This window comes from Canis lupus, chromosome 9 (genome assembly GCF_048164855.1).
Source record: "Canis lupus baileyi chromosome 9, mCanLup2.hap1, whole genome shotgun sequence".
NCBI classification, from domain to species: Eukaryota; Metazoa; Chordata; class Mammalia; order Carnivora; family Canidae; genus Canis; species Canis lupus.
The window spans coordinates 43,501,847-43,526,340 of NC_132846.1; the positions used below are offsets into that span (position 1 = coordinate 43,501,847).

At 37.1% G+C, this 24,494-nt stretch overlaps 1 protein-coding gene across 13 annotated transcripts in view; it reads left to right on the top strand.

Annotated features, from left to right (window-relative positions):
• The window catches only part of RAD51B (RAD51 paralog B), a 696,371-nt gene that overhangs the window by 257,100 nt on the left and 414,777 nt on the right, over positions 1–24,494 (top strand). The window contains exons 8-9 of one of the 13 annotated variants that reach the window (XR_012036810.1): positions 7,507–7,599; positions 11,671–11,787. The exons of the other annotated variants lie outside the window; for them this stretch is intronic. The gene's annotated coding sequence lies outside the window, so the exon portion shown is untranslated. The remainder of the gene's footprint in view (positions 1–7,506; positions 7,600–11,670; positions 11,788–24,494) is intronic. 13 annotated transcript variants of the gene reach the window in all.

Below are 24,494 nucleotides of genomic sequence, written 5' to 3' on the forward strand. Positions count from 1 at the left end.
TAATATTCTGTGGTATGGAGTACCACATCCTTGTAAGGATATCTGGAGAGTTTCCAGTTTGGGGCTTTTATGAATAAAGCTGCTATGAGCATTCCTGTACAAGTCTCTAAATGAAAATAAGTTTTCATTTCTCTGGAATCTAAGCCTAAGTGCAGTTCTGGCTTGTGTGATAAATGTATTTTTGTTTTTGAAAGGTACCGTCAGACTATTTTCAGAGTGACTATTCCATTTTACATTCCCATCACCAATGTATGAGTGATCTAATTTTTGCATCCTCTTCAGCATTTGATATTATCACTAATTTTTATTTTAGCACCTGTGATAGTTATGTAGTGATATTTCATTGTCATTTTAATTTACATTTTCCTAATGGCTAATGATACTGAAGGTCTTTTCATGTGCTTACTTGCCATATGTGTGTCTTCCTTGGTGAAATGTCCATGCATATCTTTGTGTTCACTTCCTAATTGGATTGTTTGTTTTTTAAATGTTGAGGGTTTTTTTTTTAAATATATATATTTTATTTATTTATTCATGAGAGACCCAAAGAGAGGCAGAGATACAGGCAGAGGCTATAGCAGGCTCCATGCAGAGAGCCCTATGTGGGACTTGATCCTGAGACTCCAGGATTACAACCTGAGACAAAGGCAGACCCTCAACCGTTGAGCCACCCAGGAGTCCCTAAATGTTGAGTTTTGAGAGTTCTCTTCATAGGCCTGGACATGAGTCCATTGTTGGATATGTGGTTTACAAATATTTTCTCCCAGACTGTAAATTGGTTTTTAAAATCCCCTTAACATGGTTTTTTGCAGAGCACAAGTTTTAAATTTTGATGAAGATGGCTCTCTTTATATATATTTGTGATAGATCTAAAGAATTTTATTTTATTTTGTGTTGAGGGTTTTCTTTCTTTATTTATGAGAGAGAAATTGAGAGAGAGAGAGAGGCAGAGGAAGAAGCAGACTCCCCCGAGGAGCAGGGAGCTCGATTTGGGGCTCCATGAGAGGCTCGATCTCAGGACCCTGGGATCACAACCTAAGCTGAAGGCAGATTCTTAACCCACTAAGTCCCCTAGGCACCCCTGGTCTAAAGAATTTTAAATTGTCAAGTTACCTATTCCACCTTGTTTTTCAGCTCAGATACGGCTAAATTTAAGATAAATAAAATCATTCAGTATACAGCATTCAAATATAGTGGAATGCCTGTGTGTTTGGCTCTATTCTAGTACCAAGTTTTCTCTTTGGTGGTGTTTAAATTAATGAAGAAAAAATCAGCTCTTTTAAGGGAGTAGTTTCATTCTGAGTTCAGCAAGATTTCGTTACAGATTCTACTTGTACCATTGACTTTGCAAATAGACACCTCACATTACTAATATTTTCCTCTCTCTACAATCCAGAACATATCAGAAAGTGCAGCTTTTGGCAATCCGATTGTGCTAAAGTCAGGGTCATAATGGGGACAGGATAGGCATAGATGCTACCCTCATGGAGTTTACATTTTCGTTCTTATTTCTTATTATTATAGGCTTGTGCTGCCTGTGAATATTTCAGTGATTCAAGTAAATGTCCTTATTTCCCATCTCTTGTTAAAGAATCTTTTTCAATCGTCCAAAATCCAGCGTGTCCAAATTTCAGTGAATGGTTTTAATGCTTTGGGAGTGGCTGCATTCCATTAACATGGAAACCAAGCCAAAAAAGTAATACTTATAAGCATGCACATGAGAATATGTTATGAGGAGAAAAATCCTCATATTTAGCTACTTTCTTGCCAATTGGGGAAATTTTTGGCAGAGCCCTAAGTTACCTTAAGAGTGATTGAGGATTCTAAATATGAGATCTCAAAGGCTTCCATTCACCTTATTCTATAAAATGAGGCCCAGTCATTTGAATGAACTAGTTAATCAAATACCATTTGAATGGTCCATGTTTTTAAAAATCCCAGTCATATATTTATAAAAACTGATTCCCTAACAGTTTTATGGTATAAATGAAACACTTTTCCTATTTGTAATCTGGCTGATCTATTTGTAGTCTGGCTTAAATGTAATTTGCCCAAACATACAAAAAATTCTAAAGAAAAAAAAAATTCTAAAGAGATCTAAATTGTGTTACTTAGAAATCAAGGTTAGTAAGAAACACCCTAAGTTGAAAATTTGACTTTGAGTTAAATTCTTTGTCATCTAATAGCCTTTAATTTTGTTGTTGTTGTTGTTGTTGTTGTTGTTGTGAGCAGGTTCACATGTGACAGTTTGTAGGTTGGTCAGATTTCTAAAAGTTTGTAATGGTATAACAAACACATACTGTTTACCTTGTACTGGCCATGTCTTATGTTCTTCACAAATATTACCTAATTAAATTATCATAATAAACCTATAAAATAGGTAATATTATTAGCCCAATTGTATAGATGGTGGAACTGAGGCACAGAATGGCTCTTATGCTCAGAATTCCTAAAGTTAGTTGATAGGCAGCAGAGCCAGGCGGGATTCAAAGTCAGTCCATCTGGCTCTGGAGGTTATGTTCTTACCCACTACAATGGCCTCATATTGTGGTTAATCAGGTGTCTTTCCATATAACACTATAAAGACATTGAACTGAGATTTTCCCATATTTTAGAAAGCAGCCTGGAAAAGGAAGTAATGTATAGAAATTTTGGGTAGGAGGAAAACTCGATTTAGAATCAGAAGATTTGAGTTCTGGCATTCCCATTCCAAGCTGGGTTAACTTTGGGAAGATAATTAACTATATTTTCTATTGCTACTGTAAGAAATTACTGCACATTTAGTGGCATAAAACACCAACTTATTCTACTTACATTTTTGGAGGTGAGAAGTTTAAAGCCAAGCTGTTGGTAGGGCTGCCTTCCTTCTGGAAGCTTCAGGGGAGAATACATTTCTTTGCCTTTTCCACATTCTGGAAGTCACTGTCATTCATTGGCTTGTGGCCCCTTCTAGCACCAAAGTACATCACTCCAATCTCTTATTCCATTGTTATATCTCCCTTTCCTTTCTTTTACCTGCTTGCCTCCCTCTTACAAGATCCCTTGTAATTGTAATGGGGTCACTGGATAATCCCAGGTAATCTTCCCATCTCAGAACCTTAATTTAAACATAAATGCCAAATTCCTTTTGCCATGTAAGATAACATATTCACAGGTCCAGAGGATTGGGACCTGGGCATCTCTGGAGGGCCACTGTTCCATCCATCACAGTTACCATATTTCTGTGGACCTCAGTTTCTTCAGTTGTAAATTAAAGAGCTGAACTAGGTGATCTTTGATGATCCTCCCAATTCTGAGAACTCTGAAATTTCTAATCCTACCCTGGAATTCTTTATGTTACTCATCAAAAATAGAGCTTTCACTGTTGAAATTTTGTTTGCAAATGTAAAATATTTTTCACATTGCAATTTAAACTTAAATTTTTCAGATGAAAAAGTGGTAGGGTAAATAATTCCTTTCTCCCTCTGCTATTTTTAAGATGCTCAGATCTGTGAAAGGCAATATTATTTACAGTGTTGTAGTCAAACTTTGAAATCTACATCATGGTGAAGAGTCCTTGCAGATTTTTAGCAGTACATTGACGGACTGAAACCTTTTTATTAAAGAGTAGTACAACAATATAAACAAAGCTCTGGATAAGTTAGGTTCCATCTGGATATATATTACAAAAACTTCAAGAACTAAATGATTTTAACAGTAGGGACTTCTGTCATCTAGTTATCTCACACAATGAGGATACAGAGTTGGTAACAATTTAATAGCTTAGTGATTTCATTAAGAAGTCCTATTCCTTCTGTTTCTCTACTCTGCCATCTTTAGTGGGTAGGCTTTGCTCTTAGACTGACTCCAGTTAGGTTCACAGGAGGGCTGCAGCATTTCCATCACATTCTAAACAAATATTATGCAAAGACAGAAGAAAGACCATTTCCTGTGAGGCTTTTTCTTTCTTTCTTTTTATTTTTTTGGGTGGAAATAAGGAAACCTTTCCCAAAGCTACTTGACAGACTTCTCCATGTTTTATTGACCAGAATTCTGTCACATGCCCATTTAAAAATCAATTGCAGGCAAAGTGAATGAGATTACCATGTTTGACTAGGTCCCATATTGTCCAATAGAACTTTCTTTAGTGATGGAAATAGTCTGTATGTGTTTCCAATACAGTAGCTGCTAGGCACATGTGGCAATTATTGAGCATTTGAAACTAGTGCAACTGAAGACCTGAGTTTTTGGGATTAACTTGAATAATCACCTATGGCCAGTGGATACCATATTTGGCTACATAGAACTAGATCATTCATTTGGGACAGAATGGTGCTATGTAGTTGGCTAACTACCATGTTTATTATATCTTTAATAAAACATCTTTTATAAAAACAGTGAACAGGTGGTATATTTGTCTTCAGAATTCAACCTAATTAGTGACCCACTTGGGAGGTTCTTCTAGAGTCAAACAAACCCAGTACATAAAACCAGTACACGTACTCACAAGGGCAAACAGTGGCTGAATATCCTGGTTGAAAAGGTAAGGTGGGAAATCAGGGTATGCTGACATGTGCCAGCGTGTGGTGTGGTTCAACTTATAATGGAGGTTTGTTTGGGCTATAACTGGCTAGAACTCTGATGGTGTGAGAAGCAGCCTGCTCTTCTCCATTAGGAAGCTGGTTTGTTTTGCAATGTTGTAAATAGGAAGTAGCAACTCTTATTAATAAAGAATACATGCCAAAGCCTGCTTGTCTTGGAGGTTGTACAGCTAGAAAAATACATCAATGGCATGTGGGAGGATTCGTCTATTTAATAAATATTTAAAAATCACTTGCTCTCTGCCAGTAACTGTTCTAGGTACTGAAAAGATAGTAAACAAGACTAAGTAAGTTCCTGCCCTCATGGAACTTCACTGTTACAAATAAATAAATAATATATTTCAAATTGTGATAAGTGTTGAAAATAAGGCAAGAGGATAGGACAGAGTGAATAAAATATGTTTTAGATCTGTGGTATTCATGTCAAAAGCTCAGGGTTCAAGTTTTTTCCTCTGGGAAGAAGCCATTTGGTTTATAGGCTTACTTAGTTTCACAGAAAAAAAAAAAAAAAGAGAGAGAGAGAGAGAGATCTGTTTGGATTAGCTAATTGCCAAAAGAAAGAAAAATGAAATCAGTTCCTGAGAAGGCAGTATATTTCTCTGTTGTTTGGAAATTAAATTTTGTCTGAGATATTATGGGTGAGCCTTGCATGGCCCTGTAATAGGGTGAAGTTTATTTCTAGCTTGATCATGCTCCTCTCTATTCTTTGCCTTATCTGGAGAACTTTGGCTATCTTAAGTAAACTTCTGAGCTCCAGCTTTCCCAATCATAAAATGGAATTGTTAATAATAATAATTGCCAATCATATGGGTTCTGGAAAAATTGACCATTATCAAAATAATTATAAAATGTTTTATATAAAGTTGTAGGCCAAAGGAAACAGTAAGCATTTCTTATTAAAATTGAGCAAGTGATTTAACCTCTGTGAGTCTCAGTTTTTCCAGTGTTAAAACAAAATGTTTGTAGTGTTGTCAGGAATGTTAGGGAACAGATCCTCTCAGTGCTGGTTGAAACAGAAATTGGTACAACCTTCTTGGAGAGCCAAATGGCAGAATAGTTACAAGTTCTTTAAAATGTGCATACCTTTTTTGCCCAAGGAACAAAATTGAACAGGTGTTCAAAGGTATATATTTAAGGACATTTATCATACTATTATTTATAATGGCTAAAGATATTAAGCAAAAGTTAAGCAATAGGAATTTTAGTGCATTCCATGTGGAATTCTATGCAGCTCCTAAAGATGATGAAAGTATTAGAAAGGAATAAAGTTGGAAAGAAATTCACAATGCCCTTTATTTCTGGTGATCTTGTGCCTCTTCACTTTGGGCTGTTGGAATCAGGGGTAGTAATTATGGTCATTTTTAAACTTTAAACCTAGCAATAATAGCAGATAATTATTGAGTACTACACACTATGCTATATAAGCTTTGTTCAAATATTATCTAATTGAAGTTTCATATTTACCCAAGTAAGAATAATTTGGGACCTCCTTTTGCAGATGAAGAAAACAAGGTTCAGAGAAATAAAGTAACTTGTCCAAATTCTTAAATTCAGAGGTGACAGAGTCAGAATTTGTACCCCAGCCATTTGACTTCAGAACCCACAGTAGGAAACCATGGGTTAGACCACCTCTGTAAACTATCTACATGGAATAACCATCACAGGTCTATCGTGAAAACTCCTTCACATCCTTTCCTGGCAACTGCACTCTTATTTGAGAGTCCTTTGGCATGGATATGTGGCAAAGGAAGGGGTGATTCACCCTTTAATACAGAAGTTAGCAAACTCCAGCCCGTTGGCCAAAGCCAGCCTGCTGCCTGTTTTTGTAAAATCAAGTGTTGTTGTAATGCATCTGTAGTTCATCGTTTAGGTCTTGCTTCTATACTGCAAGACAGAAATGAGTAGTCTCAGTAGAGACCGAGTGGCTTGCAAAGCCTCAAATTTGTATGATCTTGTCCTTCACAGAAAAAGTTTGTCAACCCTTGCCTTAATATGTTAGAAATCTGGAAGGATATGTGACCCATTACAGTGACCACTTTTCTTTCCTTAAAGAGAGTAATTTTTAACTAGTTTGAGGGTGACTGTCCTGCAGTAGTCCAGGGCCCAGGCATACAGGCATTTGCTGAAGGGGTTTCTGAGGATGTGAACAAGAGCAGTCTATTTCAGGACTACTAAAGGCCCTCTGTGCATGGCTGACTGGCATTCTCTGGGCCTTCATTGCCTTGAAACTCTGCCTGTTGCTGCTCCTCTGAGATGGAATGTGTATTCACAAATGAGGTACTCCATTAGTCATGGTGCATTTCCTGGGCCCTGGAGACACGGGCATGACATCACCAATGGCCAATGAGAAAGGATTCTCTGTAGCGGGCGCCCTCAAACCTCTTTAGAGGACTGTAGGCTGTGTGTTCTGTTCCTAGCCCTCGGGGTGCGATTTGAGATTGCCTTCCTCATCCACGCTTATTCTGGGCACAAAAGTCTAGCTTCCAGACCCAAGAGGCCAGGATAAACTCGAAAATCTGCAGAGCTGGAGGCAGATTCCCATTTAGTATTTTTTTCCAGAGCTCAGGTTTTTATTCCCACAGAGTTTTCCACTCCTAATGACGTTGTTACTTCATGTGGCAAAGGGTGGGTGGTGAAAGATGAAGTCTGCATTAGATAAAAGACGCTTGGCAGTTACAATTTCTGGATAAGTATAGGTTGGTAGCATAACAAAATCAGAAGCATATTTTGCTGTTTTGTTACATTGCTTTTGTGTGTAGGTTAACATAATAAAACAGCATCTCTTAACAACAAAAGCTCCTAGCAAAATCAGTGTGGCTTAGAATAGGGGCAGTTACCAAAGGAGCTTTACTGAGGGGATTAGTAACTCATTAAATCTTTTATCTTTGAGAAGAAAATTATTTTTTTTCTGATTCTTTTTTCTTAGGACTTAAGCGTTTTGGAAAAACACTTCCTGCCACTGGTTCCTAATTTATGTATTTATTTATTTATGAAAATGATTGGTGGAATTTACTCTCAGGTAACTTAATTCAATGTACCAGAAATTTTATTGAAATCTTGTTTTATCATTGCTAGTAGCTCAATCTTTTCTATTAAGCCATACTTGTGAAATTTCCCCTTTAAAAATTATTCAAGAAAGCTGAGGCTTGGGATTTAATGTGAGATTATACTGGGCAGACGTCTCATAGTTTAATTCAGGAACTGAACCCAAGAGTTGTGTTTTTGTCTTCATAGGCAATCTATGGTTGAATGAGAATGATTCCTATTTTTTCATGTTTGTATCCCAAAGTCTTAGAGAAATTGGGAAATAGCCATTTTTGTTAGTGTGCTATGTGTGACTGCCACAAACCACAGATAATACCACCCCTATGGCTTTAAAAAAAAATTCTTTGGTTTCTTCAAGATGAAAAGGATTATTATTTTTGTAATTATAGAGCCTCTTTTATTTTTATTTATTTATTTTTTGAGCCTTTTTTATTTTAAAAAAATCACTGGAAAGCACATGATTTTACTCCTGTTTCCTAAATTAAAGGAATTTCCTTCAGAACCGTGTAATCACTTCGGAGATCATCCTTCAAAGTTCTCTATGCAGGGCAGCCCAGGTGGTTTAGCGTCGCCTTCAGCCCAACGTGTGATCCTGGAGACTCGGGAGTCCCTCATCAGGCTCCCTGCATGGAGCCTGCTTCTCCCTCTGCCTGTGTCTCTGCCTCTCTCTCTCTCTGTGTGTGTTTCTCATGAACAAATAAATAAAATCTTAAAAAAAAAAAAGTTCTCTATGCAAGTAAAAAAAATTAAAATTTCAAAACATCTCTTGGAGATATTAAAAAAAATTCTTTAGCATTTATAGATGAGGGAACTAAGGTACAAAAAGATGGACTCTTTTGCTTTTCATTGTTCCTAGAAGCAGATATTGAATGCACAAATCGTTCTTATCAAAATCCTTAAGAGGGCATTCCTCTGTACTTTTCCATAAAATTTCTTGTTTTCCTTTGGCAGCTTCACACTTTGCCTCATTAACAACAGGGCTTGTTTTTCACAATCATTTGATTGGGACAGGAGAGCAGGTTAGTCTAGCCTAGGCAGAACTGGAAAGGGGTCAGTTACCTAAGGGATGAAGGTGTGAGGTAGCGACTCCATGAGCTTTTCTGCCTCACTCTTGCAAAAGGACTTACTTCTCCTTAATGTCATCTCCCATTTTCTACCATCCTGAACTAATATTTGCCACCTCTCAGAGGGTTGTGATGAAAACTGATGAGTTTCAATATTGGTAAAACGCTTGTAACCTTTTGGAGTAAAGGTCTTTTTTATTTATTTTTTTAAAAATTTTTTAAAAATTTATTTATGATAGTCACAGAGAGAGAGAGAGAGAGAGGCAGAGACACAGGCAGAGGGAGAAGCAGGCTCCGTGCACCGGGAGCCTGATGTGGGATTCGATCCCCGGTCTCCAGGATCGTGCCCTGGGCCAAAGGCAGGCGCCAAACCGCTGCGCCACCCAGGGATCCCCCGTAAAGGTCTTTTTTAATGCAAAAATTCATGTTTTGTTTTTTTTTGTTATTCTTACTTTAATGGGAGCTAATGTCAGGAACTTAATAGGCAAACAGGAACTTTTGTTTTCTACCTCTTTGTTGAACAAAAATATACACAATGTGGCATTATCATTAGGCAAGACTTGCTTTTTTACATTTCACACAAGAATACAATATTACCCTTTTTGAACAAAATGCGTGGGTTACTAAAGAAACCATCTTTGGAGGAAGTATTGAATAAGCATATTTTATTTAAATAAATCCTCCAGTCGGAAATGGGGGAATTCACTGCCTTTACTTATTTTTTTTAAGAGTTTATTTATTTATTCATGAGAGACACACACAGAGAGAGGCAGAGACACAGGTAGAGGGAGAAGCAGGCTCCAAGCAGGGAGCCTGACGTGGGACTCAATAATGGGTCTCCGAGATCACACCCTCAGCTGAAGGCGCCGCTAAACCAATGAGCCACCGGGGCTGCCCCACTGCTTTTACTTAGAAGAATGCTATGTAAGTAGTTATCTGTCAGATTTATTTTTGCAGGTCACCAACATTTCTTCTTTGGAAACATCAATATGTCCACATCACAGTTTGGAAGAAAGGTCTTTAAAAAATTAGAAAAAAATAAAAGAAAGTTCTTATGTAAGCACACAGTATTGGTTATACTATCACTGACAAACTTCTTGAGTGGGCAGTAGGCACCCTTGGATTAAATTAACCAGATCCCTGTTCTGGTGAAGACAGATTCTGGAGTAAGTCTAACTACTGCCTTGAGAATATACATCTGGTATGAAACGTTGCCAGCCAGGTGATCCTTAAAGCAGCTATGCAGTAGCATCTCAGTGCTTCTGTCTCCTGCTAACTTGGGGAGCAGCAGATGCCTCCTTCAAAACCCTCTTCCAGTGTTTGGCATGCCATGCCGATCATCTTGCTAAGCTCTACACTTTTCTTGCAGAAGAAAACTCTCGCAAGGCTAGTCCAGAATATGACAGCAAGAGGTCATGACAGATAGTCAAATTGGTTTATGAAATGTTAAGGATGAGTCATGTCACTCCTAAAGGGATTGGCATCAATTTATTAGACAAAACCAAACACTGAAGAAAGAAAAGCCTTTAGTCTCATTAAGGAACCCAGACAAAAATCCCACTTAATCCATTGTGCTTTTCCTTTTCCTCAAACTCAGCTGGTGTGCAGGTGTAGGGCAGCTTGGCAGAAGCTTTGAACATTTGGAAAAAGGAGTCATTACTGAAAGTCACTGACACACACTTCCCTTGGAATGCTGCTGATGTCATGGAAAATGGGGACCTTAGCAATAACCCCTAACAACCAGAGCTACAGTAAACAGTAAATGTTACCTCCACCAAGGCATTGGTTTTTAAAGAGTTTTAACAGGCCAGGGCTTGCCAGCCACAACTCATAAAAATGTTCTTATAATTTTACCCTACTCTCTAAAAGCACCGGATGACCGCCGAGGTTTCTCTGCCACTTGGGGATGCAAAGCCAAATTCGTGTCAGTTTCAAGGTTCACTAATCAAAATTTACAGCAGTTCTTTTCCAGTCCTCTTCATCCCCCCTGCCATACTTATGGAGTTAGGCCTGGTAGATTTAATACTTTTTCAAAGAAGTCTCTTGTCTTACTGGGTTACCTCAATTTCTGGATATGGGGTGAACCTGTGTGCTAGGTGTTGCCTAGGGTTTTATTAGCCTAGGGTTAACCCAGTCTGGTTAATTTGTAGCCCTCAATCTGTAGGTTATATTCCACCCAATTTGAAACAATTGGGCAAGAGTCACATCCTGTAGTTCAAACTCTGAATGAGGCACACAGCAAAAATCTAACAGCACATGCTATCATACAGAACTATCAAGAATAGTTTCTGTCAACAGTTTAAGAAAGCGAAAGAAGACACAGAACCAAGAGGTTGTGAGGAATTTTATGCCTTGATCAGATTTCTTTTAGTAGTAGAAGCTGGTGGAATATTACTGTGTAACAAACCTAGTATGGCTTATTTTAGACCTGTCCACACAATGGGAAGAAACAGAATGCTGCTTTTGCAAGGCATTGTCAAGGTGACCATATAATTTATCATCTAAACTAGAACATTTTTCAGAGTGAAGGGGTTCTACTAATGATTACTCTGAAACAATAGGACTTTACCAGGATTGACCTAGGCAAAGGGGGCACCGGGTCCCATCATCTTTGCGCCAACACCCACCCAGCTCAAGCCTTTTGAGGAGGCAATCTTGACAGTGCCAGAGAAGGCAGGCCCATCATGCAATGTGGATTGTCTCGTTTACAAGAAAACAAGTCTAGTCTCAGAATTGGTAGGCTAAGTAATGGACTTTATTACTCTAAGATGTTCCTAAGTTAAAACCTCAACTAAAGTAAGCTTGAATTCACACTCTCAATTTACCCAGTTTTGAATATTTGCTATTAACCGGTAGTTCTTAGAATGAATTCTGAGATCCCTGGGATTCGCAGGAGATCTCTCAAGGGGTCTGTGTGGTCAAAGTAGTTTCATCATAATATTAAGACATTCTTTTTGCCTTTTTCATTCTCATTTTCTCAGAAGTATACAGTGGAGTTTTCTAGGGAACCTGTGAAGTATGATATTATAACGCCTTGAATGAAGAACCACATTTCAGAATCCAGTTGTCATCTACTAAGCAAGACATTAAAGAGATTTGTAAGAATGTAAAACAGTACTATTCTTCTCACCAAATTATTCTGTTTTAGAAAATAATTGTTTTTCATAAAAATATGTTATTTATGTTAACATGTTATGGGTGTTATTTTTAAATGAGTTAACAAGTGCTTTAAAAATTCATCAGTTTTCATTTCTAATATGGTAAACATATCCCTTATAAATAAAAACTAAGTCTTTAGTGGTATTTAAGAGTGTAAATGGGTCCCAATACCAAAAGATTTGAGAACTACTGCCCTGAACCTTTCTCATCCCTGGAAGGAACATGCAAGTAAAGTGAGATGATAAATTTCCTGATGGGAGAGACTAGTTTATTCATTGTTACATCTACTACAACACTTAGCAAGATGCCTTGCATACAGTTAGTGCTCTGTATAAATATAGGGAGACAAAGCTCCTATGACAGCTCTGAGGGTTATGATGTTCTCTTATGTTTGGTTACCTTGATGCTATTTTTTGTTTTGTTTTAAGTCTTTGTCTTTTGCTATTTAATTGTTTGAGTACTCTTTATTAAATAATCTTATTTTGACACAACAATGATGTCATTTTTTTTAGGAGTCACCCAGTATCTTGTTTCTCTAGCCATGCAGGTTTTAGATCTTATTCATCAGTGTATTGAACTATTTTTTTAAAAAGATTTTATTTATTTATTTATTTATTTATTTATTTATTTATTTATTTATTTATTTATTTATTTATGAGAGACGGGGGTGGGGGTGGCAGAGACACAGGCAGAAGGAGAAGCAGGCTCCATGCAGGGAGCCCGACGTGGAACTCAATCCTGGGACTCCAGGATCATGCCCTGGGCGGAAGGCAGGCGCTAAACCACTGAGCTACCCAGGGATCCCCTGAGCTATTTCTTTTTCAAAGGCATAGTAGTTACCATTCCCAGATTTTCTGATAGACTTTTAAAACTATTGTGGCTTACTGTATCAAAGCAGCTGAATTTGACACAAGTTTACTGTGGTTCCCTTAAAAAATTAGCTCATCTCTCTGGACTTGAGCTACCTTGCAGGTGTTTTTCTTTCCAAAGAGACAGTTCTATACTGTCTTGACTGTGGTTCCTTCAAAGGGCTCCTTAGGGGCCATACTTGGTTCCTGTGCATCAACATGGCAGAATACACTGAGGCCACGGTTTATCCGCGTAGCAGCATTATCTTCACGATCTACTGATAGTGGTAATTGTAGATGATACATGGAAGTCAACATCTAAGTGTACGAAGCCCATTTTTAGTGACATGCATTCTGCTCAGAGTATTATTAGTAATATAAATCTCCAATTTTTCTTGAGACCTAACATTTTGTTTTTGTTTTTTTTTTTTTTAAAGATTTTATTTATTTATTCATGAGGGACACAGAGAGAGAGAGAGAGGCAGAGACACAGAGGGAGAAGCCGGCACCATGCAGGGAGCCTGACGCGGGACTCGATCTTGGGTCTCCAGGATCACGCCCTGAGCTGAAGGCAGTGCTAAACCACTGAGCCACCCGGGCTGCCCGAGACCTAACATTTTGGATAATTACTTACCAAACCTAAGTGTGAATTTTTGACCAGAGAGCAGAGGAGGGAGGAGGGAAGGCAGAGGAAGGGGAAAAAAAATAATCTTACTAAGTCCTCATTAAAGAAGGGATTGGTATGGGGGAGATTAGCATGTTGTCTGAGATGGATCCTAAAGGAACACTGCTTTCGGTGAACAGAGAACTGGCTGGATGGGAATGGGAGAGTTGGATGCTTGTCCCAACTTTGTTGCTCTCTAAATATCAGTGTGATTTCAGCAGATCACCTTACTTTTCTCAGCTGTTATTAGTTTTCCCATCTGTAAAATGAGTCTGGAATAGACGGCTTCCCAGGTCCCTTTCAGATCATCTAATTCTATGGTTTGTTTTGTACTCTGTCAGAATTTCATGTTCTTGAAGTCCCTAGTTGACAAATACGGTGTGGGAGGAAATGACACAGTCTTGAATAACCAAAATGGATTTTGTCCACACTTACGTGCTAATCCCCGAAGAAGAAGAAAATACAAACGAGCCACGGGCCAAACATGAAAATGGTGACAGTGAGGCAAACATTGAAGCAGACAGCTGAAAGCTTCATTTCCTGGCCTGCCTGCCATGAGAAAGGCTGAGCCTGCCAAGTCCTTCAGGCAATCAAGGCCAGAACTTTGGCTAGCTCATCTTTTGAGCTCCCCCCATACCACACACACAAACCACACAGGAAAATTGTCTCTCGTTCTTCGTATTTGTGCCTTTTGGCTATAATTCTGTGTATGCCAAGTCTTCGCCTAATCCCCTTCCTTCCAGCTGTCACTATATTCTGCCCGTTGCTCTCCGGGGCTTTGAGAAGCAGCTGCAGTCTTCAGTGGAGGCATAGGGGTGGTGGCAGTGGTGGTGGGGTGTTTGTAGGGTGTGTAGACTCAGTCAAAACCAAGTCACTTTTACCTGGTTTATAGACAATTTGAACAGTGTTTTCATTCTCCTTCTTTGGCAAATGTCAGAACTGATGGCTTTAATTTTTTTCCCCTCCCTTCCTCTTTGGGGAGGTTTATCCCCCTTCTACATTCCTCAGCCTTTTTGTCTGCGAATATCCTGTGGAAGATTTGGTTTGTGTTAGGTTCCTTTGCCAGGCTGCTCATCATCTTTTATTTATTTTTTTCTTTTTTCCACATAAAACATATTTATCTATTGAGAGAGCTTAAGATGGATAACCAGAGCCTCTGTACTCTCTCACAAGCCTAGAAATTAGTATATCCCAAACCATTAGGTCTCTCAAGGCCCAGAGAGCTCTTGGCCATTCTTGTCTGTCAGGCCCCAGCTGGTGGAGAGCTAGCTCTGGTGTCCTTTCACCTCTGGCCTATGCTACTTTCCCACGGAACTTGTCTGCATACATCTTATATTGGCTCTTAGTGATGGCAGCTGAGTAAAGAGGTACTTGGTTCTCATCATTTTAGAAAACTAAGAAAGAATCAGGAAATCTTATTGAAGAATCTTGGCTTGATACAAGAAGAAGCCATGTATTATGAAGGTTTTAAATTATTCCACTGTGCACAGACTGACTTTGCTGGCCTGAATGTTAGAAGCAAAACAGGGATCCCTGGGTGGCGCAGCGGTTTGGCGCCTGCCTTTGGCCCAGGGCGCGATCCTGGAGACCTGGGATCGAATCCCACGTCGGGCTCCCGGTGCATGCGGCCTGCTTCTCCCTCTGCCTGTGTCTCTGCCTCTCTCTCTCTCTCTCTCTCTCTGTGTGACTATCATAAATAAATAAATAAAAAATTAAAAAAAAAAGAAGCAAAACAAAACAAAAATCCTATGAAGTCATTGTCTTTTGCAGTACAACATTTCTCTTTCACTCATGAATAGAACTCTTTTAAACCCGATGGGTTGTTCTTCTCTGCCACTCTTTCTAGAAACTCCACCAACTCTCTTCCCCTATGCCTGACTGTGCCAGTTTATACCTTTTTTTATATGAGCAGAACCCCACATAGTTTTCAGAACCTTGTGAAAAAACAAAACAAAACAAAACAAAACAAAACTCAACCTGCTTCTGTATGTGGGTTGCTGATTTCTCATGTCTGTATTTTATATTGTATTTCATATGATTTAAATGTTAATTGATATTAAATTCAAAAGGATGAGTCTGATGAAATATTTTGGTGATAGGATCTTGTTTAACTTTATACATACCAAATAAAGTCTTTTTATTCCTATTGGGAATATAATACTACTACATTTTTCTTCTATTCCTGTCTGTCTTGTTTTCCTTAGTCCTGGACTTACTTGGCTATATTGTTCCTAATAACCAAGTAACCCTCTGTTACTCATCCTTTCCTCCCAGTCCGTATTTTTTGCACTGTGGCTGGAAAGGCCCCTATATGTCAACTATCCATATTCTTCATTTTATAGAAGACAAAAAGAATCCCTACAAAAGGTCATGTACCCACTCCAGTCTGGGCCCACAAGTGTTTTTCTACTATATTACCCCAGGCTGCACATGTCAGGAATTTTCCAAAGCACTGGACTAGTAATAAATACTTCACAGCAAGTGAATACATCCTACTGGAAAGGGCACGGGTTTTCACACCCACATTTGGGTTTGAGTATCATGTTCTACCCTCCACTGGCAGGTAAATTGGGCAAATAATTAAAACTTTTGGGAACTCTTTCTTCCTCCTTACTGTGGTAATAATAACAACAATAATATGTTACAGTTATTGTGAATATTGGATTGTATAATCTGTAAAGTGCCTGTTATACATATGTTCTGTAAATTATTATTGTTACAAAAACCTGATCACAGGGAAATGTTATATGCACAAGTAATAATTTAAAGTAGATATTTTATAGACGACTATTCTGACCCTCTTTTATTCAATAATATTCTTCTAAACTCAGCATTGAAGTATGAATGAAGTGAGTTGTCTGGAAATGAATTCCTGCAAATTATTTATACCGTGACTATGATTCATGCATTTCCCTTTTCTTTATGGCTTTCATCTGTACTTAGCTGCAATGTATCTTGTCCAAAAATTTTTGTACAAGTTGAACTCACCCAAAGAAGACATCTGGAGTGTACTTGGTTTTACCCCCTGCTTTTCTTTTTAGCTAAACACTAGGGTATAAATCTAAAATATAATCTACATAGAATGTTATATTCATATTTTTGAGAAGCTTGAGATCTTTAGTATTATGCTGAAACTCATTAAACTGTGTAGTGAATGGCTTCAGTCAGGTAGAAGTTATTTTATGGGGGCACCTGGGTGGCTCAGTCAGTTAAGTGTCAGACTCTTGGTCTCAGCTCAGGTCTTGATCTCAGGGCTGTGAGTTCAAGCCCTGTGTTGAGCTGCATGCTGGGTGTGGAGCCTCTTAAAAAAAAAAAAAAAAAAAAAAGAAAGAAAGAAAGAAAAAAGAAAAAAAGTTATGTTCAACACAAAGGGACCCAAGATTGTTCTGTTAAAAAGAAGCAGAACTATCTTGTCCAAAACTAGTAGTATGGAGAGAAGGAATGAGTTAGAAAACAAAAGCTAAGTTTGAATTAGCAAAGTCCAGAAGCAGCAAAAGAAAGTTTGGAAGCTTCAGAATTAGTGATTCAGGGAAATTTCAGTTGAGGGCCTCTCAGAGTGCATAAATGTCATTGGTTGACTGGAATTCTCTTAAGATTGAAGTGGATAGAAGGACTTTGAGTAACTATACAGAAAAAATTTTACTTCTCTAATTAAGAGGGCGCTCAAGAAAAGGAGATTTGGCTCAGATTTTAGACAGATATTAAGCTACCCAGAGACACTTTGTGCTTTGCACATGATGGGGGTCCTCCTTATGAAACCCTTGATTGCCAAGGGACTTTCAAGTGCGTGTAATTTGGTCTGTAACTATGATTAGACGTAAAAGGTGCAAACACTCTTAGAATTTTCTTGATTACTTTTTGAGTAAGATGAAAGTGAAAGAGAATATAGCAGTGATTAAGAATTAAATGGTTGTTCCTCATGCCTGTTTGTACCTAATGTCCTTTTTAGATTAAAAGCCTTGGGCCAGTAGTTTCTAACAGATAAAAAGTGTGCATGATTTTGGAAGGATATTGGACAATCAAGTATGGCCAGGAAGTAGAAGGTGCTATTTTGCTGTATTTTGAGTTCATCCAGATGGGATCAAACCAGAGGAATTTGGCAAGCATTGGGGCTCACCACTTAACCGCACTGAAATAGTTGTGGTAGCAAAAGAATTTCTCCAGGAGTCTTATTCCACTTGAGGCATAACAGCCAAAGATTCTTGGCCCTTGAGGGGACAGTGCAAAAGTTGATAAATTTTAGAACAATCAACTGAAGTCTATAAATTCAGGAGACATAGTTCAGTTAGATGATACTGGGACTATGTATTCCTGTAGTTTTCATATAGAAAAAATATTATGAGTAAATATGTCTTCAAAATAATGTGTCTGCCCCAATCTCATGTTCTCCCATAGAGGTTTAATAAACTACCATTTAATAAATAAGAAGATTAGAAAAGGATTTTACTTTAAGAACTTGTGTTTGGTATCTTTTGTGTTCTGACATGTTAACCTTGCCATTTTTTAAAGCTGTCTGGCAAGGGCTCTCCATGACCTAAAATTCGCCTTCCTGTTTAATCATTCTCTGAGCCATTTTATACTCTAGTGAAGTAAACTACACCTGCCACTACACTTTATCATCCTTAGTAGTACTTATTCCTTGTAGTCTGACATCTATCTGACATATATCCTCCAATTGTATCCCTTTCAAGTGCTCAGTCTAATGATTTACATACATTAGGTGTTTATTAAATATTTTCTGTTTAATGAGAATGAAGAAGTAGTTCTTTATATTTTAAACAACTGACTGTCATGGTGAGAGACTTAATGTAGCAGGAAGGAACTATGGCTAAAGAGTCAAACATGGGAGCAAAATTGGGAGATTTATAAAATTTTTTAACAGCTTTATTGAGTCATAATTGACATCCAATAAACAGCACATATGTAGCGTAATTTGAAAAGTTTTAACATATGTGTACACCCAGGAAGTCATCACCACAATCAGGAAATAAATATATCCGTCATCCCCAAAAGTTTCCATATGGTTGTTGTGAATCCATCTCTCCCATCCCTCTTCACCTTAACCTACTCATGCAAACCACTGATCTGTTTTGTCACTAAAGATTTGTTTGCATTTTCTAGAATCTTATATAAATGAAATCATATAGTGTAAACTCTTTGGTCTGACTTTTTCACCCAGCTTAATTACTTTGAGATTCATCCATGGTGTTTCATGTATCAATACTTCATCCCTCTTTATTGTTAAATAGTATTCCATTGTATGCATATAACACAATTTGCTTATCTGTTCACCTATTGATAGACATTTTGGGTTCTTTCCAGTTTATGGCTATATCAAATAAAGCTACTATGAATGTTTGACTACAAATCATTGAATATAGGTATGCTTTCTTTTCTTATGAGTAACTACCTGGGAGTAGAATGGCTGGAACTTAGGATAGTGTGGTTTAGCTTTGTAAAAAACTGCCAAAATATCTTCAAAAGTGACTGTCCCATTTTGCATGCCCACCAGCAATGAACTAGAGTTCTTGTTGCTTCACCAGTATTCGATGATTTCAAGTGCTTTGAATTTCAGCTGTAGGTGTATAGTGGTATCTCATTGTCTTAATTTGTAATTCCCTAATGAGATGAAGATAAAACATCTTTTCATATATTTATTTGTCATCTGTATATCTGTTTTGGTGAAGTGTCTCTTCAGATTTTTCCCCTGTTTTTAAATGATTGATTGTTTTCTTATTGTTGAATTTTAAGAGTTCCTTGACTATTTTGGATACAAGTCCTTTATCAAATATGTGTTTTACAAATATTCTCTCCCAGTCTGTGGCATGTCTTTTCATTCTTTTAATAAGTATCTTTTGCAAACCTGAAGTTTTTAACTTTAATGAATTCCAAGTTTAACAATGTTTTCTTTCACTGATAGTGCTTTTGGTTTTATATCAAAAACTAATTGCCAGGCCCAAAGTCACTTAGATCTTCTCCTATGTTATATTCTAGAAGTTTTTTTTTTTTTTTTTTTTTTATATTCTAGAAGTTTTATAGTTTTTTTTTTGTGTGTGTGTGTGTGTGTTTAAAGATTTATTTATTTATTTGAGAAAGAGAGAGAGAGAGCACAAGAGAGCAAGTCTGAACAGGGATAAGGGCAGAAGGAAAGGAAGAAAGAGAATCCTCAAGCAGACTCCCCACTGAGTGTGGAGCCCAGTGTGGGGCTCTATCCCAGGACCCTGAGCCGAAATCATGTCAGCCGCTTAATAGACTGAGACACCTAGGTTTCCCTGGTTTTGTGTTTTTATATTTAGTTCTATCATTCACTTTAAGTTAATACTTTGAAGAGTATAAAGTCAGTGTCTAGATTCATTTTTTTTCATGTGAATGTCTAGTTGTTCCAGCACCGTTTGTTGAGAAGACTCTTCTGTATGGAATTGCCTTTGCTCCTTTGTCAAAATTCAGTTAACTATATTTATGCGAGGCTATTTCTGGGCCCTCTAGTCCATTCTGTTGATCAAGTTATCTATTTTGTCACTGATACCACACTGTCAGATTACTGTAGCTTTATACTGTTTTGAAGTCTCAATAGTTTCAGTCTTCCAACTTTGTTTTTCTTATTCAATATTGTGTTGGCTATTGTGGGTCTTTTGCCTTTTGATATAAACTTCAGAATCAGTTTGTCCATATTCATAAAGTAACTTGTTGCGATTTTGATTAGGATTGCATTGGGGGCAGCCCAGGTGACTCAGCGGTTTAGCACTGGCTTCAGGCCAGGGCGTGATCCTGGAGACCCAGGATTGAGTCTTATGTCTCCCTGCATGGAGCCTGCTTCTCCCTCTGCCTGTGTCTCTGCCTCTCTCTCTCTCTTTCTCATGAAGAAATAAATAAAATCTTTAAAAAAAAAAAAAAAAAAAAAGAATTGCATTGGATCTATAGATTGAGTTGTGAAGAACCAACATCTTGACAATAGTGAGTCTTCCTACCTACCCATGAACATGGAATATCTCTCCATTTATTTAGATGTCTTCTGATTTTTTTCATCAGTTTTATAGTCTCCTCGTATAGATCTTGTACATATTTTGTTCAGCTTTTTACCTAAGTGTTTCTCTGTTTGTGTGTTTTAAGTGCTAGTGTAAAATATTGTGTTTTAAATTTCAAGTTCTAATTGTTCATCATGGGTATGTAAAAAAAATTGACTTTTGTACATTAACCTTTATCCTGTCTTCTTTTGGATTAACTATATTTTTCACAATTTCATTTTACCTCTTTTGTTAACCTCATTAGCTATAATTCTTTTTTTTTTTCTATAATTCTTTGTTCAGTTATTGTTGTGGTTTCTTTAGGATTTATAGTATACATCTTTAACTTACCACAGTCTATCTTTGTGATATTATGCCACTTTACATTTACATATAGTATAAGAAACTTACAGTGGTCTTGCAGTAGTTGTCATACATTTTACTTACATAGAAGATACACATGAATTATAAATCCTACAACACAATTTTGTTTAAGCAATTATCTTTAAAATATATTAAAAAATAAGAAAAATATCTATATATTTACCAGTAACTATCATTTCCATTGTTCTTTATTCCTTTGAGTAGATCCCAATTTCCATCTGGTATAATTTTCTTTTCACCTGAAGGACTTATTTTTATCATTTATTGTGGGTCAGGTCAGTTGGTGATGAATTATTTCAGCTTTTGCATGTCTGAAGAGATCTTTATTTTACCTTTGGTTTTTTGGAAGATAGTTTTGCTGGAAATAGAATTCTAGGTTGACAGTTTTTTCTTTCAGTTTTTTACAGTTGTTGCTCCACTAAATTTCAGTCTCATTGTTTCCAACTAGAAACTTCACTGATCTTTATCTTTGTTTCTCTGTATATAACAGGTCTTTTTTTTTTTTTTTTCATGTTCCTTTTAGGTTGTTCTCTTTTCATTGGTTTTTGAGCAGTTTCTCAAGTACCTCCATGTGTAACTTTTTTCTTTTCTTTTTAATGCTTAGGGTTTATTGAAGTTTTTTGACATGTGGATTTAGTTTTTTATCAAATTTGGAAAAATCCTGGCCATTATTTTTTTTTCAATATTTTTTTCTTCTTTCTTTACCTCCTTTTCCTTGGAGACTTCTGTTACTATACCACTTGAAGTTGTCTTATAGTTCATTGATGCTCTGTTCATTTTTGTTAAATTTTTTCTCTGTGTGTTTCATTTTGGATAATTTCTATTGTTATTCCTTCAAATTCACTAATTGTTATTGTCTATTTCCATTGTTATTAGTTTCTATCGTTGTGTCTTCTAGTTCTTCAATGTATAATCTACCATTAATCCTATCCAGTGTATTTTTTATTTCATACATTGTATTTTTTATCTCTAGAAGTTTGATTGTGTTTTCTTGGTCTCTAAACTTTTAAAACATATGAAATATAGCTATATTGGTTATTTTAATGTCTTTGCTCATTCTAGCACCTATGTCAGTCTGAGTCATTTCTATGGACTTGTCTTTTAATTATGGGTCTTACTTTCCTGCTTCTTTACATGTCTGGTTATCTTTAACTGGTGCTAGACATTGTGAATTTTATCTTCTTGGGTGCTGTATATTTTTGTCTTCCTACAAAATAAGCTTTGTTTTGAGTTGCAATTAAATCATTTGGAAACAGTTTGATCCTTTGGATATTTTGGATTTGCTTTTAGGATTTGTCTTGGCAAGACCAGAACCATTTAGTTTAAAGTTAACTATTCTCCACTATTAAGGCAAGACCCTTCTGAATACTCTTTCCACTGCTCCATGAATTATAAAATTTTCTAATCTGGTTCATGGTAATAGCCCGCTTTCAGTGCAGGTACTCTTTTCTGTACTCCTTTCAAATCATTCTCTCTCTCTAACCTTAAGTAATTTTTTAACATGTCTACACTAATTAGCAGTCTGCTAAATATTTGAGGAGGACTCTCTATAGATCTCTTTTATGAACCCTAGTACCTTGTTCTTTCCAGATCTTTGGCTCCAATTTCTCAATTCGGGGAGTCTGGACTCTACCTGGGTTCCTTCTCCCCAAAACCATGGCCTGGAAATTCTTTCAAGGCAGTAAGCTGGGGCAGTCATAGAGCTCTCCTTGTTTGTTTTCCATCTCTAAGGGATCACCGTCCTTTAGTGCTTGATGTTTAGTGTCTTGAAAAAAGTTTGTTTCATATGTTGTCTTTTAAAAAGCCTTTGGTGGGGATCCCTGGGTGGCGCAGCGGTTTAGCACCTGCCTTTGACCCAGGGCGCGATCCTGGAGACCCGGGATCGAGTCCCACGTTGGGCTCCCTGCATGGAGCCTGCTTCTGCCTCTGCCTGTGTCTCTGCCTCTCTCTCTCTCTCTCTCTGTGACTATCATAAATAAATAAAAATTAAAAAAAAAATAAAAAGCCTTTGGTTATTTTAGGTGATAACGTAAATCTGATTACTCTTACTCCATCTTGGTCAGAAGCAAAAGAGCTTCTTTTAAATTTTCAAAGGTGGTTTTAGAAATGACCAGTAGTAAAACAGGGAGTCTCTAAGTGAAATACCCATGATGCTTCATCATAGATTGAGAGCTGGGAAAGAGAGAGAGAGTTTATCTCAGAATTACTCTTACCTATTCTTCCTTCTACTCAAATAAATCCTTCACAAATAATCTGCCTAATGAAATTCCTTGTATACATTATTGACCACATCAATGGGTAGGTTATTGAATTTTGGGGGAAAAGATATACAGAAGCCACTGAAAGTCTAAGTTTCATAGAATCCATTCTGTAAAAAGGAAATGATGCAAAGGGAACCAAATTGGTATCATAGTACAGTAGTATTTTAATTTCTTTCTATCAGTAAATAGCTGTGAGATTTTTTTTTCGTGTGTGTGTGTGTGTGTGTGTGTGTGTCACTGGGAAGCCACAGTAATCTTTGGCAAGAAAAGTGGCAGAAAAAAATATCCCAAAGCTAAAGAATTGTAGATTATCTCTTTCCAGTTCTTACAGCTCGTATAAAGTCAGCCAAGTCAATAAATGTTTGCAAAAATCCAACTATAATGTGGTAAGGTAGTTGCTGCAACTTCTTTCTCCTTTTATAGGTAGTTTGAAAAGTAGAAAAGGTCATGGATAAACAGCAGTGATTAGAATACAACTGTGAATCTAGGGTACAATTTGCAAGTGTGAGTTTCAGATTGACTAGGTCTTTGGAGCAGATAGAGACCCTTCTAAGTTTGACGAGAAAGACACAAAGACTTGAAGTTCATCTGCCCAGTTATGTGACTAATTAGCACTTAGAGTTTCTTCAATAGGGGCTAGTGAAGTAAGAGATAGATAATATCTTGTAAAGATCTCTCCCCCCCCCCCCCCCCCCGTACTTCTTGGAAGAGGGGCTTGGACTATTGAATTGGAATGGAACAATTAAAACAGACTTTAAAATGAAGCCCTGACATGCTGGCTGCTTGCCTGCTCTGTCGGGGCAGCTCTGGTTCCAGGGAGAGAGAATGCTTTTTTGTTTATTTGTTTGTTTCCAGACAATTTCCTGCGTCATCACATTTTTTTGTGAGCCAAGTATTTGAGGTTGGTGATGTTGACAGAGCCCTTGGAGAATGGAAGGAGTTTATCTCCACAGAGAAAGGCTTTTGTATTTCAAGTTTTAAAATTCTAGAATATTTTTTCTGTTACATTGCTATTCTTAGTTTTTTTTGTGCCTTTTTGTAAGGGAAGACTGGTCTCCCCTTTATCTAATTATCAGCTTTTAGGTTGATCCCTCTTTTAAATAAGAAAGCATTTTAGAAAAATGATTTCTCTTGGCATTTTTTAACTTGCAACAGCATATCTTGTTCTGTCTCAGGCTTAGTTTGTTCTGTCTCAGCTTAGGTATTTTTAAAATTACTATTATATGTTCTATGTTTATTCATATTTAATTGCACCATAATAAGGTCATTGCATACCAAGTGACATTTATTCAGGAAGTATTTGGGAAAATATAAAATATATTTCAGCTATAATGAATTATGATGATTTACATTTATTAACAAATTTCCTTTTATTAGTAATTCACCCAAGACTGTTTTTGACAGCTTGAAAACAGAAACTGATACTTTTTTTTTTCTTTTTCCTGATGAATTTTTGAACTCTTTTACATAAAGTATAAACTCTTG